The sequence below is a fragment of the Neodiprion lecontei genome, chromosome 6 (assembly GCF_021901455.1).
Source record: "Neodiprion lecontei isolate iyNeoLeco1 chromosome 6, iyNeoLeco1.1, whole genome shotgun sequence".
NCBI classification, from domain to species: Eukaryota; Metazoa; Arthropoda; class Insecta; order Hymenoptera; family Diprionidae; genus Neodiprion; species Neodiprion lecontei.
Genome location: NC_060265.1, coordinates 10,546,172 through 10,565,385, shown reverse-complemented (window position 1 = coordinate 10,565,385; position 19,214 = coordinate 10,546,172). Strand labels below are relative to the sequence as shown.

At 43.4% G+C, this 19,214-nt stretch overlaps 1 long non-coding RNA gene across 1 annotated transcript; it reads right to left on the bottom strand.

Moving 5' to 3' along the window:
- Nucleotides 1–5,327: 5,327 nt before the first annotated feature.
- LOC124295105 lies at nt 5,328–6,690 on the bottom strand. The gene is made up of 2 exons (XR_006905008.1): nt 6,648–6,690; nt 5,328–5,773 (listed from the first exon to the last, which is right to left on the bottom strand). It is a non-coding gene; the product is annotated as an uncharacterized LOC124295105 (long non-coding RNA).
- Nucleotides 6,691–19,214: the final 12,524 nt, after the last annotated feature.

Here is a 19,214-nt window from a genome sequence, read left to right as displayed (position 1 = left end):
GTTTGTTTTTTCGCTCTTCTTCTTTTTTTCCACGTGTCTGCCACGTGTGTAGAGACGAGCCTGCACGGCGACGTCGGCGAGGGAGAAGTGCGCGATGTTCTCGCACCTTTCGGCCACCGCGATCCGGGGAAAGTCGGTGGGTTTCGTTACTTTTGCCATTGGATAGACCGCGAAGGTCGAGATAGCATCAGGGACAGATCCGGCTGATTCTTTTCTCCTCCTTTCACCCGACGTGGGAGTAGCCCCGTTCGGGGAAGAAAAAAATTGGCCAATGAACGGACGGAAAAATGCGGCCAGGGGCTGGATTCTTTTTCTCCGGACAACGACTCAGGGGTGGGCGCCGCAAGGTGGGACCAATCGCTGCAGGGGGTAGAGCCCGCCTGTCAAGAATCAACAGCTTCGTCAGTTCGAGGCTTTCGCCGTTTTTCTGACGCCGAGATTTCTCGTTTTTTTCATATTCGACGGTCAAAGTCATCCCTCCATTAGCAAAAATTGGCAAGAACCACGGGTGGGTGCAGAGTTCTGCTGTACCGACAAAATTTTCATCACGGGATGAAAGTGATGACTGAAAAAAGGAAAGAAAAAAAACTTGACCAACCCACAGATTTTTGGGATCACCTTTTTGAACAGGTGGGACAAACGTGAGAAAGCGTCGATCCGAATCGTTCGGTGTTAACGGATATAACGGAGAGAGGTAAAACTGCGGGGATGAGTACACTTTAAGGAACCGGGTCGTGTACCCACGTACTGCATATATCTGTGAATCGAAACCACTTTAAATAACAAATGAACGTGGGTAAGTGAAACAGGTGAGGATCGAGCCAGCCGAGCAATGTACGCCGGGAAGAACTTGTATTGTGGGTGGTTGGGTTCCGATCACGATCACGATCGGCAGCTGGACTTAACGGACGAAGTAAAAGACGGTGGAGGAGGCGGCGTTGCACGAGTCGTTTCACGACGTACCTTGTTATACGCGTCTGTACGCGCTCGGGGTTCAACACACCCACGCGATTCGAACGAAACCGTGGCACAAAGCGATATAGGTGCAGCGGTATACTCGTAAAAAGAAAGATCTCTTGTCGAGATTAACAGGCATAGGAAGACATTTGTCTTGGCGGTGGTGCGGCCGGCATGGGAGATATTGTCATTTTTATGGCGCCCTAATAGAGGGTGGTCGCAACCTTGATACTTAAACTGAAATAAAACAAGATACTCCCTGTTTTTACTCCGATCTCCTTCGATTCTCTTACGCGCCGAGAACCCTCGAATCACCGTCAACGACCATCGCGCTCCTAAAAATTATTCGATTCATCATTCGAACGAGAGGACTCTGTGGCGCTGACGGAACATCGCGTGGGCGCTTCGAACGATCGTTAACACCTGCACCAATGCAGCTGACAATGAGAGCGGGAATGCAAATTCAAGTATATTTAAATCTGGACAAGAGATTTCGCGGTAAAGTACAGATTTTTCAACCAAACATTTGCGACTGGAAAAATCGAAGTCAGTGGGCAACGCCGATCGGAGTAAATCGATTTGCTTTCGACGATGCTGTCTACTTGTGAAGTCAACGTAGAAAAAATTTCTGGCATATTTGAACATTCTTTTATTGCGATAATTTTTTTTACCGTGAAAAAAGTAAATCCAATCCAGCTGTAACACCCGATTTGAAAATTTGACATCACACGCCTCGCCGTCTGTAGATTCGCTTTCCGTGTGGTTCTCAAATTGGATGATAAAACCCTGCGAGATGTTTCGCCCCGGTTAATTGAACGGGGCTGATTCGAGGACGTCGACAACCCTGCCCTGTTCTAAGGTGACGTCTGGTGGCAAGACTGGGAACCGAGTAAGGGGTTGAAGCATCGCGGGTTCTTGTCCGGGCTAAATCTACCGAGTTATTCGAGAGTGAGAGAGAGGGTCGTGGGATAAATAGCGGGAAATATTCGAGGAGAATAAAACTAAAGTGCACGGCGCGTTGGGATCGGTATATCGTCGAGCGTTGTTTAAACTGCGCTAGAAATTGTATGAATTAAGAATTATACAGCTGTGGTCTGTAGGATGAAATGAGTGCTGCGTCCGGCGGGCATTACGCAATGAAAGAAACAAATGAACCTTAATAGAAAAACCGCTCGCGCTAGAAAAACCGCCTTCGTACAGCTGCTTTAAAAAGTCAACTCATCGTGCGAGGGAAATAATAATCATCGGTGCAACGTGCTGCACAGTCGATTGCCCTGCAGAAGGTCGTTGATGAGTTTATACGAACCTCTGCCGCTGCGTTCTTCCTGCTCAGCGCAATAGGATCAGGGATTAGGTGCCATGAATGAAGAGCGTTTCAACGTCGGAGACAACCGAGGGAAAAGATTTACCGGAATGACTCGGAGCATCCGCGACTCCCAACGTTTCAGTATCGGACAGTTTCGGTAGGAGAATCGGAATCCGGGAGCAGTGGAGGATTACGAAGATGAGCCACGTGACGCGTGTCGCGAAAAATACTTCGATACCGTCATTTTTCCGGACTGTACGAACCGCATTATATCCGCGCCGCAGCAGCTCGGCTCGCGTGCTTGTGTCAATAGAAGCCAATCTAAGTACATATGCACACATGCTGCACTATTGCGCGTATGATGCAACCCGGCGAGTACAACCGTCCAGTACGTAAGTGTTACCATGCACGGTTGCATCATATACGCGTGCAATAATCCATATCTTGTCGCGTAGCGCGAACCGCAAGCTAGCCGCTTCAAAGCATTGATTCAGAGGATCGTTTTTTTCAACCAGACACAAGTAAATTTTGACCCATATTTATCGTCTGATCGAAATATCGTGAGGACGTTTTTCACGGTTACAAACTCCCTCGGCTGGAGATAAGATAAGAGTCGACCATCGGCGAGTTCAGGATCAAGGTACCATTTTCGAGCGGACGGCTCTTCTCCGATTATAATCGATAATAAAGCGATGGATGATTTTGAGAAAAAATTTGATTCTAGGTAACATTTTACAACGGGTCTATTTTCCATAAGCTGTCTGTAACGCCAGGAGGGCGAAGGTCACTGACCCTCTGCACATGCGGAGGAATTTCGCTCAATTCTACGGGGGGTTCGAAATCTGGGCGGTACCTACAGCAAATCACGTTATACTGTCAACTAAGCCAAGTTTCGTCCACTTCGGTGTTGAATGTTTCACCACGTCCGTAGCAGTTATTTGGTAGAGTTGTGATTGTCAGGTGTATCGTGGTCGATTTTCAATTCTCACGTCGAAAGATTTACGGTAACTTTTGAAAAGTGCGTAGAGAAAAGATGGTAGCCGAGCCAAATTGCAAACCCAAAGTGAAAACAAAGCTGACGTACGTTGCGGAGAAGGATAATTTTGAAGAATAAAGAGAGATGTTCAAATTCAGAATCCTTCCTGTTTAAAAGTTGCAGTTCGTTATATCTGTATTACCGAGGTCCTGCAGGGATAAAACCTATTCGCTCGTTCTGTCGCATCCCTCCGTTTGCACGGCTCTAGAATATTTTCCAACCAATAAGCGAAGGATTTTGAAACGATAAAACTTTCATTGGACACCGTTTCGCGATGCGTGAAAGTTGATGAAATAATAGCAGCAGTTTCAGCGCGGACCTTTCGGAGTGAGCGGATATTGTTATGCGGAAATGTTAAATTAATTATCGAAGCATCCGGCGTTTCGGCGCAGGCGATGCTGCCGGACGGAGCGAGCGGGGGTCCGGCGAAACGGACATTTTTGTCCCCGTGAAATTTTACAAAATCATCGAACGGTCATCGGAGAGTCGAAAATGTCCGGGCCAGGGTGAGGCGGTAATCGGGGTGGCTGCAGCGGCGCCGGTCTCCCATTGGCCGGTCCAGGGGTTGCCTGCTGCAGTCATCGATTCACGCAGTCATTGGCTGACTCTGGCCAGCGGCCATTTTGAATGACTCCGGGATCAATACGCGCTGTGCCGAAAAAATCCACTGGCGCAAGGCTGACGGGGAAACGGGGGTTCGGATCGGCCGAGAGTCGTGGGGGGCGGAGAGACAGTCATCGAAAGGAAAAAAATACCCTTCGTGCGTTATTGGCTGCGCCAGGGCGACACACGCGAAAACGCGCACACAAACCCGCGGGGCGTGGATGCGAGACACCCGCATGGAACCCTGCGTGTATGCCTTGCATAAATATATTTCACCGCTGCGGATTCCGCGCGTACGTGTGGCCAGCCAGACGCCGATACACCGACCGAAATTGGAAATGGCCTCCCGTTTCGTCATTTTCGGAAAGGGTTCAAATTTTATTCCCTCCTCCGGATGAAAATTGAAAATTGTATACATGATGCCGCTGAGTATAGAGTTTCATTTCAAATGACTCCGTGCTTACGATACGTAAAAAACCGTGAATGTATAAGGTACATGAATTCAGATCCCTGCAGTATAGATATTTCATACATCGTGTGATGTATATACAACGTATGAGATGTATCCAATTTGCGAAAAATAACCGTTTCCGGCTCTTTCGAACAATTGTAACCGAAGCTTAAAAACGTTAACGCGAGGCGCCGAAATTTCGAATTATTTTGCGAAGAGTCTGGTGTGAAGATATCTGCAAAATGCAGCGGCTTGGAATTATATTGGATTACATTCGGTGACAGGTACTAAGTGAAATATGTCGAGTGATTGATTCGATTTCCGTGTCACGCAGCTCTCACTGCGCAAAGTGTAGTTCTGGGGAATTGTTCATGCACGTACTTCGATTTCGTCGATTGAAATTTCCTAGTGATTTATCTTTAATCTCGGAATTTTCAAGCGCGTTGCAAACATCGGATTTCAGTTTCGAAATCTGCGAAGGCGTATCCCCTCTGACTCGAGGACGAGAAGTATTCTATAACTAAAAGGCGCGTCTGTTCGTTGATTTGTTAGAAATTTATCGCTTATACAACGATGACAATGACCGTTATCGAGCGAAATTTTGCAGTGAATCAAATTGATTCGTACATGCTCGACGTAGATAGCTTACATACTTATAGTACATATACCTTAAACTACGAAAACTAGCATCAGTGAAGATTATTTGGTTTGATGGATTGTTGGTTTACTTACATTTTGAACAAAATTAACCGGAGCAAGGACATAAGGCTCTCTCGATAGCAACGACTTTTATCAGATCACATTTTTTTGGTTATTTTAAATTTTGGCTCTAGACATTTAGATTCTTCTTCTTATTCCGTTTCTTCTTGTTCTTCTTTTTCTTTTTATAAATTTAGTTGTTTATTTCTTTGTGTGTGTGCAATTTATTTATATAATCTAAAGTTTGTCAAAACTTGTTAAAAATATACTTTAGCCATATCTTTACAATTTACTTTTTTAACACCTAAATTTTTCTCTTTGTGAACATCTATGTTTTTTTTTTGTATTTTCTCTTTGCTTCAAATTTTGTTCTTGTAGTGTAGGTATAATGTTGTAAGGCAATGCTTGAATTTTGTTCCTTTTTTTTTTTAAAGATTTTTCTATTTTTTTTGTTTTGCTTTTTTCTTCTTCTTTTTTTATGATAATTTTGAAATTAGAGCAACGAAATAAAACGAAATAAACACTTTTCAAACTAGATGAAAGAGTCTTCGATATTCGAAACGTAAATTGGAGTTGTTCAGACTTGTTTTTTTTTTTTTGTTTTTTTTTTTTTTGGTTTTTTTTATGTTCCTTTAAAGACGAAAAAATGGATTTTTCAACGATGAAATTAATTTTTCAATGAAATAACTATTACAACACATAACAACACAGTACGACGCGTCTGAAACAGTACAAAAATATTATACGTTAGTATTAGAAGATTCAAACGAATGCAAATCAGAGTGATCGAACTTGATTTAATCGCGGTAGCACTGTTACGATTCTTGCATTTCATTCAACATTACACGTCAGTCTTGGAATTACCCGCGGGCAAAGTTGTTCGAAAATATCAATGAAGCAAGTCATCGGCGTGAATTGGAAAATGGTGAAGAGTAATTCTGAAGTCAAGACGTTCGGGACGAATTAACGATCGATCTTAGAATTGATAGAAGAAAAAAAAATCAAAAAAAATTCCACACAAAAGACGAAGCGGATTCATTCGAAAATCGGCATTCCGGGTTGCGAGTATTCAAACGACGCGGTTGAAAAAAAAGGAGTAAGAGGCCAGGATCACGTGAATGCACGAACGAATGAGCGTCTTTCTATCCGCCCCACTCCTTCCCCCACCACGGCGCGAAGTTCCTTGCGTCGTAAGACGCGCCGCGGGGCGAGAACAGCAACGGCGCTGCTTTCGTACTTTTCTCCCCACGTGCCGTTGCTCCAGCTCGGCACTTCCGTTTCAGAATTCGCGGGAATCGTTTCACCCTCCCGAATTCCGCACAATCGTCTACCGGTTCCCGCTGTCCCCGAATCTCTTGCCGGGACGCGGCTTTTCTTCCGTGAAAAATACCGAAAGCGTCGACCGTTCGCACCGTCGCGAACTCCAGACGACGGTCGGAGAAGGGGGGCGGAGGTAAGGAAGGCGCGCGGCGTCGCGACGCCCGAGTAGTTTAACGCGGTGGTAAAATAACGCTGCACTTTGCCCGCGGGTACGAGACCGGACGGAGGATGAAAAACGGCGATTAAAATTTTTATGATTTTCGTGAGTTTCGAACCTTTGATAGAGGCATTGCGAGCATCCCCGTGTCTGACTAGCAACTGCGCGTCGGCCCCGTGTCAGGCACCCCCACTACGGGCAAACCTACCCTCGCGTCGCGCCCGCTTCGGGACGGGATCGCCGCACGATTTCGCGGAGTATAGTTGATCCCCGCGCTATGCCGCACGGGACTCTATCGCACGTTTCGAATCTGCACGGCTGGCACGGGCTCGACCTTACTGACCAGAGACCACAGCCCGGCCAAGGTTCGCGCGAACGACGTCCACGTTGCCGCGGTCTCTTCGCCGGAGGCTTGCCCAGCTCCTACCTACGCTCGGAGAGCACCACTCGACGGACTCCTGCCGTCCGGTTCTATGCAAGTATGCACCCCGCGGCTCGACCTACCACTGTTACGACATCCTCTGCTGGAAAGCGTCCGGGGTGCGAGCGCGTCTTCCACCCTCCGGGCATTATTGCTTAATCCAATTTTATACGATGCGATTTTAGATCTTCACTTTCGCGATTGGAAAACACACCGATAGAAGTTTCTAGATTTCTGTTATCATTGCTGCGGAAACAACTCAACTATTCTCATGTATTGCTGAAACCGAAAAAGATTTTCTGGGTATGGACTGAAAATTAATCTTGTAGCTGTAAACGGAAATAATCTGCTACGTGTTATTATTTCGTTTTTTTCATCACGGCCACTCGTGTACCGGGTTCATTTTATATGGCAACTATCGCGATGATTTGATAATGGTGTTGCAATGAATTAGTTTTAAGGACTTATTTCACTAAAAAAAAATCAGTATAATACGACGGACTGTTGCTGTAACCTACTATTTCTACCTGTTTCAAATATTTTTCACAACGATTCATGTATTTCAATCGAACCCTTTTATTGATAATTCGTCTGTTCGATAAAATGGAGCTCCTGGAAATATAAATCAGAGCAAGGGATCAACTATTACAGAATTTCATGAAAACCGCATTATTTTGTTGAAAAATCGTTAATTGCTTGCCTGTATCCCAAAACTGGAATTAAATACTACTGACATAAAGACATGAATGATTGTCAAAAAGATGTTTCCAGATTTATACAATTAGTTACTCTACAACATTGAGTTGGAATAGAAGAATAAAATAACAATGTGATTGTATAAAACTTGTTCTTTTATCTACTTCTTAACTATGTATTACTGATTAAAACTGTTCGACTTGAGTTTCTCAGCGAATTAACGGATCGTGAGAATTAAGGTAAGTCCGGTTTAAAAATCTTCTGCCTTGTGGATCGGTTATCAATTCTTATTCCAGTTTCTAATTTAAAATCTCGCATTGTTGTCTTCCTATACCCCAATGACAACAGCTTAAACGAACGTAAAATACCGTTGTACAAAATGTTTCGTTCAACAGATGCCTCGTAGTTGAGTAATTTTTTGTCCCGGGTAATACTTCAGGTCTGTTTAATCGTCGATTGTCCAGACTAAGATCCAAATACACATCGCTTTTTGTACTCAAATAAAGCAATGTGCTTGCGACATGGATTACACGAATGGACCTGAGGTTAGCCCGTGTCAAATGGAATGCGGTCCAAAGTAGAGACGTTGCAGAAGCGTCTGCATGCCTGGGTAAACGTCAGGGATACGGTTACGTACTCGGTGTGTATAAAATCCACGCAAGGGAAGGTTAGTAGAATCCTCGAGAAGCCAAATTCGATCAGAAAAATCATTGATCTCAAGTATTTTTCAATTGACTTAACTAAACGGGTGAGTTCATTCGAGAAAGCGGATCATTTTTTGTTTTTTTATCCTATATTTATATATACATTTATATATATATATATATATATATATATACATGCATATTTTGTGAAAACCAGAAATAAAAATAAGCTCTTCGGTCAAGTAACTGAGATAAATATCAGTTGCCTACGAAACTGACGAGAACAGAGGATGAGAGCGAAAGGTATGAATTTTGTCGTAAAATTTGACAAGCGACAACTTCACGCCAGACTTGATATCGCACGTATTTTGTTGACGAGACCATCGAATGATTCCATCGATACCTCCGTAGTTACACATTGCGAGAAACAATCAGACTTGCGTGGTACTGGGTACGAAATTTCGATGACGTGTATCGACGCGCTGATGCGCATCAGCAAAAATACCCTCCTAACACTTCTTCGATTAGGTAATTGCAAAACCCTTCGCTGGATGCCAATCACTCTTCAGATTTTTAACCTAACAATTATTGGTAAATTTTGATGGAAAAAATTCTATTTAAATCTATTTTACCCAAACTTTATTTTAAAACGTGATGTTTTATTATGATCAATGATTTTATGGGGGAAAAATTTGTTTTAAGTCTTACAGAGGATAAATTTGGGCCAGCTTCTTAACTTAAAGGATCAGTCTTCAATTTTGTGTCTTTTAAATACATTCCGGTCCAGTATTTTGCTTGTAATAACTTAAATCGTCTCGAATACTGAACTGCATCCATGATATTTCATGGCCTCGTGACGCCAAGAAATCGTACAAAGTTCCAGGAAAATTTACTAAAAATTGTTACAATTGGTTAAAAAAATAACTTTCTCCCGACTTCTCCAAACTGAGATTGTATAGAAAAATGCACGTACAGCATACTGTGACGAGTGTATACCAAGTTTCTCCAAATTGTTGGGACATACGTATTGATCCTGACCCCGAATTGGTTGATACAGAGTAATGCGAATTACAGCTGCATGCGCGAACGACACAAAGTGCGGAGTACCAAGCCGAAGTGCTATAACAATCGGTCACTGTAAGCCTTGATAACGATACCGAATTCGTGTATGTATTACAGGGATAGAATTTTGTGCGAGAAATTCCGAGAATGCCAAAAAAAAAAACACAAATATAAGATAGAAAAATATTTCACGAACTCGACACGTGAAAGCTCCACAGGTGCTCGTGTAACTAAATCCTTCTTTCCAATTTTAATTACGTACGCGACGAATAGCGCGAGGACGCGAGACGCGGGATGAACGAGTGTCTCCGTTTGCCCTGCGCGGTTGAATTGCCCCTTTGCTAACCGGCCTGAAGGTTCAACGACTCAATTAAATATGTACCTACGAACCGAACCGTGCCTATACCTATCACACATACGTGCGTGTGCGTACACCTCCGTTTACCATCTTCCCCGAGGTAGGTAGATAGATACCCGTAGTTGTACCTATACTTATACCCCCGTTTTAATTTCGTTTCATTTTTATCTATTTTTTTTTTTTTTTGATTGCGTTTTTAATCTTATTCACGCTAGAAGAATCAGAAGACAGTCTGAGTCTCCTCCCTTCGCTGCTATAGATGTGCGCCTACTGGGTGTACAAATGCAACGTTTCACAAAATTTTTTTGTCGTGCAACCCTTCCTCTTCTCCTCCTCAGTCCTGCAATTGGTACCTGCAGACACTGCGTCTCGAAAGGGGATTATTCAAGGGCCGAGAAAGAGGCAGAAGCAAGCAAGCAAGAAAAAAATATGTATATATATATCTATATATATATCAAACGAAATAAAATAACCCGGCGAAAGGTGTCTTAGCTTTTTACGAATCGTGTCTTAATTGTTCCGATTGTTTTACGACCTACTCGGGTGCGACTGTTGAATAGTGTTCCAAACCGTTGCGGAGCTCAACCCAAAGCTTTTCCCCGTTTCCGTTCCAGGGGTCACCCCTTTGTTATTTCAAATTGAAAAAGAAAAATTTTTAACTGGATAAAAATTTGACCCGAAGGTTGTTGTCTTTTTCCCCCTTTCTTCTCCCCAACCCTCTCTCTTTCTCTCATTCTCTTCGCGTCTTTTTGTTTTGTACATCGGGTTTGTCTGCGGAGACAATGCGGGGTAAAAAGGTTCCACGTATGGTCTCTTAATTTACATATACGGCCGGCCCGCCCGGGAGCGCTGGACCATTTCTGCCCGCTGACGAGACCCTGATTTCATTTTATTTCATCCATGCACTCTCGCTGGTTTCACGACATTCACGGCCTTCCACCTCTTATTTATATTTTTCACAACGAAGGACGAACCGAGGCGGATCTTCCGTATGATATTCAATTTTTTACTTTGTTTTATCTCGAACGTAACGCCAAATTCGTGGGTAGGTAGTTTCTCGCTAGTCGTTACCGCTGTTACGCTCGAAGGTGCAAAAGGGTCATTAACACAGGACAGCGCGTATTTTTGCAGGCATGGCATTGACCAATCTGGCCGTAAGTTCGAAAACAATTGACGGGGATTTTTTGCCCCGGCAGCTGCAGACCGCGGTGATTATTCGAATCCCAAACAGCGGAGCGGTTGACGGACACTGGACCCTTTTCGAATTGACAATAACGATGGTAACCCATCGCTTCGTCCCGGGCCCACCCAAATTTACCCACCACCTATAACAGCGCCTGCTCTAACGCCGGGTAGTAGATAAATTTTTATCTCGAGTCGGATCCAACGTCCGGTAAATAACTCACTTGCAGGTGGACGGTGATTTTTTTTGTTCTCGGTATCAAACCGGCACCTTCGCGCACTTTCGGGCAATTCTTATCGCCGATTCGAGGTGAAAATCGCGGCGAAAGCTTCTCAAGCCTCAGCCAACCTAATGGAGCCTAACCAAAATTAACCTAATCTAGTTTAACACCGTGCCGCGAATGAGGGGGACGCGTGTTTGGTTGGAGCAGATGATATTTCGTGTCAAGCTAGAATCGAGTCGGCGACTATCGCTTTAAGCGGGCACGGAAATTGACGCGTGGATCGTAATTGGTTTGCCGATTGTAAATAATGATAATTCGAATTATTCGGAGAAAAGATAAAACGCGCCGGATGCTGCACGGAACGTCCCTGTAACTGCGGATGGTTCGAGGTTCTGGGGTAAAATTCTTAAAACACATTCTTGGCTGGTGGCCTAATGATCGGGGCTTGGGGGTAATTAGTAAAAACAAAAGACTGCGGTGATGTAAAGGAATCACAAAATGGCCGGGTGTATAGACGGTGTGGGAGAGAGGCGGGCGATAAAATCTAAATGAGAAAGTAATCCCCTATTCTTAACCGAAGACCTCCAGTTTGAGGTCAAACTGAAAATAGCAGCCGCGAATGGTTAAAATAATTAAGCCGCTCGGCGGGTAATTAATAACTTGAAATAAAAAATTACAATTATTATAAACGAGAAATACGGCGACTTGAGCAAAGGAAAAAGACATATCTATAGTTACGTAGAAATTTATTTTCCATCAAACAAATTTCATTCCCGATAAAATTATATCATAATATTCTCTGCGAGGGAGAAAAAGTTTGAAGGAAAAAATAACAGTGGCAAACCTCTGCTTATTATAGAGGTATGAAGCCTTCTATTTCTCTCTCTCTCTCTCTCTCTCTCTCTCTCTCTCTCTTTCTTTTACTCAAGTTATTCCGAAAGTTTCTTCGATAATTTAATGAAAACAAAAATTTCTCCGAAGAGAGTTTTCAAACTTATTTTTCATCGCAATTTGCTGCCAATTCATCCGTGAATTGGCCACGTTTCTTCATTCTCTCAGCATGTCTCATCATCATACCGACTCACGATATCGGAGTGAAAACTTTTTTAACGTGCTCTCGTAGATTCAATGTTCGCTCTCCGACTGCGTAGAAAAAAAAAAGTACATTTCAAAAAAGCTAAATTCTGAAACCAGTATTACATGTGCGAGACTTGCTATATGGCATAAAAAGATCGTTAAAAAAAAAAAAATCAAAAGTAATCGTCCGTCTGGTGATTCGCGGGAAAGTTGGAGAAAAAAATCATCGCTTCGTTCGATTTTCCCATGATCGATTCTCGAACGAGGCTCGTTACAAAATTTGACGAGCTCCGCACGACAGGATCAACGTAATCATCGTTTGTCCGAATGCGTAAGATTATCGTGTACTATACGATACACGTTATACTTAAGGAGTAAGTTTTACCGAGAGGTGTCATTACGTCCCGCCAGATGCCCATGCATGAATGCATCTCACGGAAATCTCTCTCTGGCCGACATATGCCATGCGCGTGCGTGCTGATCGCCGGATTTCTTACGTGCGGACGTATTATGGGAGGAGGTTTTAATGCATGTTGTTAGCTGCGCTCTCCTTTCTTCTCCTTTTTCTCCACCCTGTAACATCTCAGATTTTCACAAGTAATTCAATTTCCTCCGTTCTTTATCATCGATTTGCCTTCTCCTGCGATCCCGTTGAAACTAATCGGTGTTGCGGAATCGCTCACGGAACGGAAGAGGAATGGAACATTGTACCGCACGTAAGAAAGTATGACGTGTATTTTGGTGTTTGACTGGCCGAGGTGACGAGCGTACAGCAAAATTACTTGACCCTGGTAAGACGCGAGAGTAAATATTTATCTGCAGGTAGAGGCATAAGACTGTGAAAAACAGTTTACACAAAAGTGACGTAATATTTCATTTCGGTCCTCGCGTGTACAACGCGAAGCGCGTTAGGTATATAAGTTCGCGCTTATCTTTCGGCGGGCGTTATATAATTATAATGAAATTTTGCTGCGGGATAGAAAGTTTTTAAAGTATTATATATAAAAGTGTGAAGGAAAGAAAGGGAAGATTTAAGAGAGTAATAAATCAAGCTCCTCCTCGCAAAGCGGCGCAAGGCTCTCGACGTGGACGCGGATGAGAAGTGGCAAAGAAGCACCGGGGAAGTGCCAAGGTCCCGGGTACCCCGAAGAAAAGAAAGTAATCTCATTCGAGCGAGATTTTATCAAACCCTTCCTGGACGAGTGCGCGCGAAAAGCTGAGGGTAAACGCGAGTTATGCTAAACAACGAGTCCAAGTCCTGTTACAGGAACGACGGAGATAAAGGGAGAGAAAGAAGGGAACAGAAAAGAAGAGAAAAGAAAATTACTAGTTTAAAAATTCCTCGAAAACTCGAGGTTTATTATATACAGCTGTTGAGCACGAACGTCGCGAAATTGCGTATTGCGTTAAGCTTCTTAGACGGTGAGTAAAATCGTCGATCGTTGTACGAAATAAAAGGGCGCCGGGCCATTCGATCGGGGTGAAAGTCCAACTCCTTTGTTAAAGGACGCTCTTGAAATATCTGTAGAGTGCAGAGAAGAACGGGGCTTGGAGGCAGGGCAACGGTCGGCCATTTTTAATTGAAAGTAAAGTCTGTATTTTTAATTAAGGAAATATAAGATCCCCGTCCATCCATCCGTCTATCGAGAACTGCGGGTGTCTACCGCCTCCAAGGCTCCTCAAACAGTTTTATAATTGATTTCATTTTCATTTATTTTAGCTCGCCTCTTCGGCGCGAAAGACATGGAACCCGTCCTTACCCTTTTCACCGGTAATCAATTTAATATTTTAATTAAGAGCGTATCCGCGGTAAAAATATTATTTTAATCGGATTCCGCAGACATTTAAATCGGCGAGCTTCCCGCCTTTCTGCGGTATCGTTAAATCGAGACGATCAGCGCCGCGTCGTTGATTCCAGTTAAAGTGCAGTTTTCTTACAAGTTTTTGCGATTCGACCAGTAGAGTAACGTCGCGGTTCATGCCGAAAGCCGAATCGACTTGCAATAAATTTGAAGCGATTAATTTATTGCCAGTAAACATCGGCCATTTTAAAACTATTTTCAAGTCTTGTGCAACCTGCGGGTTGCATTTAGCTTCCAAAGTATACCGACTCTGGTGCCGGACCGGCGGATCGCCGATGCAGGCGTGCAAAAATGTTTGTTTTCACCTCGTTTTGCACCGCTTCTCGACGCGCGAGGCAAAAAGCCTTGAAATATTCCGAATGTGAAAATTTGCGAAACTAGCACTCGCGTACTTCGGATCGAGGATCGAGGGCACCTACGCTAATTTGATTGAATCAACAATCCGATTATACATAAAATGCGCCGGAATTCATGCCGCAATGAAACACAACAAATGCTGATACAGGTATCGTGAATAAATTTATAATATCAATAAGTCGTTGAGACATTTTATTGTTAATCATCTCTTCGGATAAGCCAGCAAAATCGATTCAACCCAGAGCAAAATTGCCGATGAATATTACTCACAGAAAATGATCGAGATTTAAAATTTGTGGGCTAATTTTCTTGCTCGTTGGAATGAATGTTTGTACGAAAAAAACTATGCTGTATGATTGCTATTTTTAAAAAAGTACCGCAAGTAGGAAAACAGATTCAAATCTTACTCGAACCAATTAACAACGCAATCGATCGATCAAGTTCTTTTGCTTTGAAGGGACACGGATAACTTTTCACAGCTTATATCTTACTATTGACGAATCAAAATAATTTCTATTCGAGAATGTACGACTTTTATTAATTAGAATCTTCTCATCGCAACGTCAAAGTGCCAACTGATGTTTAGAGGAGAAGGATGCCGAAGGGTGGAATCTGCAGAGGCAAAATACATGTGTGAAGGTGTCACGGCAGTTGGATCGTTGAATAATCCGTGCATTTTATTCTTCGAGCTCTAACGAGACACAGGATCCTTAATGGACGTCTTAAAAAGTTCGGTAGCCCTTGGGGGCGTATAAAATATCAAAATCTCACAAGCTCCGCCAAAAATGGTTCGGGTTTCGAGGCGCCCTCCTCCCCGAGGACAGGCGCCGAGTCCTGCCTCCCCGGTTTTTCGCCCCCAACTTTTTCACCCTCCATTTTTGCGCCATCTTTTTCCCCCAACCCCCGCCCGCCAACCACCCTGCACTTCGATTGTTTTGATCAATAACGGCGATTGCACGGAGACACGGACCTATCTTCAAATTAAATTTTACCTTCTGTAAATTTACATTTTTTTTTTTCATCCAATTCTCGATCGTTGTATTTTTTTTTTATTCCCCCTTCCGCATACCCTTCCGTCGTCAATGCTGCGACGAATAGTATTCCTCAAAATTGCCAATGATTGACGATAAATTTGAGTAATTTGGTAAACAAACGAAAATTCAATTACATCACGTTGCCGAGCCTGCAGCAGGCGATACGAGCCGATAATAGATCGCAACGAGGATCCTTACAGCTGAATTAGCGCGCGCGGATTGCAAATCGTTTGCGTATATTTTGTTATGATAATAAAGCGGCGCGTGTGCCTACACGTAGGTTTACACGACTTTGATTAAAAGTTTCGCCTTCAAGGATCCAGATTTATTGGATTTATCTGACTGCGCGACTGTAGATGTACCCACGTATATTACGCACACACGCGCATTAGCGGTACGCGTCAGACAAACGAATATATCGCGAGTCGAGTTCTGCACTGCAGCGAGACCGGGCAATCAGCCAATTACACGCGAACCAAAGAATCTTACCGATACTTGCTCCTCCTCCCTCATTTCCATTCCCCCCGAATCCGGTTATTCGTCAAAATTGAATTTTATCCGTATCCGCAACGAATTCGTAAACACACGTATGGGCGTGGGAAATATTATCACCGATATAAAATGACGAAGCCTCGTGGCTGCTTCACCAATTCGCCAGCGGTGGAAAATTTTTAACCTTTTTATTACGACGCTGGGACGGCAGAGCCAATTTCCGGTTGTCGGTATCCGGCATGACGATCGAATCTGGGCGAATTGAACGCGACGAAGGGGGGGGGGGGAGGGGGGGAAAGGACTCGATATACTATAAAGGGTATAAGATCAGTATATATTTGTCGAGAAATGCGAATTCAATCCCCCGATCCTCTCCTCGCGACGTATATTATGGTGAAAAGAAAGAACCAGTACGTAGCTGAGACACTTATGATAGAATCTGATCCCTTGTTACCGGAAGTCGCGAAACCAGCTGATTTGTGTTCTTGACGCTCCAACGGTTTCACATTAATTTTAAATTGATAGATCGATAAAATTGTTACATGAAAGGAACTTGAAGAAATTTTCTTCTGTTATTTTTGAATCAACTCATTTTTAACAGAAACAAACGTTTGAGAAAAAAATTTGATGCCAAGTTTTGTCCGTCGGTGGGAAGAGAGCTTCTTTTCTGTGAAGACAGACACGCCCCAAAAGTTGAAACGAACCAAGAAAATCGACTTGGCACCTCGAGACGACGAGTCACGTTGACTGAAAAATGGTTGCCTCTTAACGTGCACAAATGCGATAACTATAGTTGCGGTGAATCGAACGAATTGCCAAAAACCCGGAGTCTCAATTACCGTCTGTGATTGATTGTACTTTTATTGGCATGTAATAATAAAAAATCTGGACATCCTCGTAAAAATAATTGTAACACGAGTGAATCTTTATTTTTCTCATTAGTAAAATATCGCGAGTATTCACCACCTTCGAACCGAGAGTTGGTATAATTTTCCAAGCATAACAATGTAACCCAAGGGTAATTTTTTCCCCTTTTCAACCTTTTTACCTCCATCTTTCGCCCTTCCTTGATTCTTTTTCGCTCTGAAATCAACCCCTCAGTTTTTCTCGCTCGTTGCGGTCGGAGAAGTAATTATTTTTCCGGCCCCTTGACTGGCCCCTACAGCAAGCTCTTCGGCTCCTCAACTCCTCCACCCTGCACCCTCTTCTTTTCTCCGAGGGCGCGAGATTTTTAACGTTTGCTCGTTGTTCGGGTCGCGCGATCGAGAGGGAGAAAGAGAGAGAAAGAGAGAGAAAGAAGAAGAGTGAGACAAGCTCTTTTTTCTCGCGTAAAAGACGAGGGGCTCTTTGCCGGATGAATCCTGGGCGTTGTACACAAGAGAGAGGGTAGTCGAGAAGATGGAAAATGCTCCTCTGTAATATGAGAGGGGTTCAAAAAAATCTTCCTCGCACCCTTCCCGCCAGTTTCTTCCCGTGCCAAAATCTCGGAGGACAGTCGATGTAGAGTACTTTTATATATATGTATATATAATATAATCAGGTAAAGATCCGCATGCGAAATACGTTTCGGTAAATCGTGGAGCAAAAATCGAAAAAAAATCGAAGGAAGATAAGAAACCGAACGATCCCAGCGAATATTGCGCGCATACGACGCGCGTTGCAAAATAGCGAATAGAAAAAACCACGAAATCGTCCATATTTAAAAATCGAATCAGTCCAATTCACTCGTTAACCAAACCATTCAAATTCCCCGAGATCAATTCGAGTTCCGCCTCAGTTCCTGACGGAACTCAATCCTAGTCCCCGCAGGATAGTTATCGCACGATTCACAGACATCCAGGCTGACCGACGTTCCGGCGGCGCGGGGGGAGGGAGGGGGTGAAGAAGGAAGGAAGTTAGGGAGGGGATAACCGGGAGGGGATACCGCGGCCAATGGGAATGAAACAGAGCGACGCCGGTTGCGGAGCCACCGCGCGGTTAACATCGCGCTAGGTTAATATCGGTAGGGGAAAATTTTTGGATTTTGGAAAATTTCAAGAATTATCGTTGAAGTATGTAGAATAAAAAAAAAAAAAATGAAAGATGCAAAAAAGAATGTCTACGCACAGAAAAATATTTGGGATTTGTATAAGTAGGACAGATTTATATTCATACCGTTTCTCAGTTGCAGATCCATTTTTCGTCGGCATTATATACATTGTATGCATACACGTACGTATACGCGGGTGCGTGCTTTCTCTGTTCCGAGGATTGTGTTAATTTTTCACCGTAATATCATCGGTGCGATGACTCTCACCGCGGTTATCGTAGGTACAAAAAAACTTTGAGAATATGTTTGAACTTGCTCATGATGGTCAATTTTTATCATCTATGTTGTTATTCGAATTCTCGTAACTTTGAATCGTCACTCGCGGCACTTTGTTACACATCTCGAACGATGCACGGTTATATGAAAGACGCGATGTGGATTGGGATTGGTGCGGTTTCAAGGTATCCGAAACTTTGTCGTAAGGGAGCATCGATCGATCGTTATTCGCGTAATTTTGTTTGAAATCAGTTGACAAAAAATAAATAAACAGATATGTAAGTTAATTGACGTAATAATAATGATAATACAACGACATCGCGGGTAATTTTGCGCGCCACATCTTAATTCGTTGCAGGCCCGTCGAAAACTGACCCGCAGCTGCCCGGGTCAAAAAACCGGGTGTCGAATAGGGAGAAAGGACCAGCGTCCAAATTTTTTTTTCAGGACAGGGCCCAATGGATCGAAAATTCAGGTATGTAACCACCGTCGACTACCCATCGCACCGTACATTACACGTGATATACCTGTACACCGTGTGTCCGTGTTCGTCTAACGTGTGTGCGTTTCGTGCAGTGTACATATTATACCAGTTACTGCGGTACGTGTCGACGGGGAGGGGGAGAATCATCTTATGCAAATTAGTATATAGGCCGTACTTATAGCTCGACGGACGCGCGTTAGTGTTGGTATGACCTTTTTATTTAATCGATATAACAACGTACAAACAGCTTTTATGCACATGTATAATAGACGTGTGTGCGTGTGTATGCGTACAGTGGATAGCTACCGCGGTTCGTCGCCGGCAAAAGTATCGTACAAAGTAAGATGAAGGTAGAAAAAGGGGAGAAAAGAAAGGGGAGAAGAGAGCGAGAAAAAGTAAAAACGTATAATTGATAGAAAAATAAAATTACTATCATACTTTATGTACGTATGTATCGCAGTATCTTCCGTATGTTATTGTATATTTC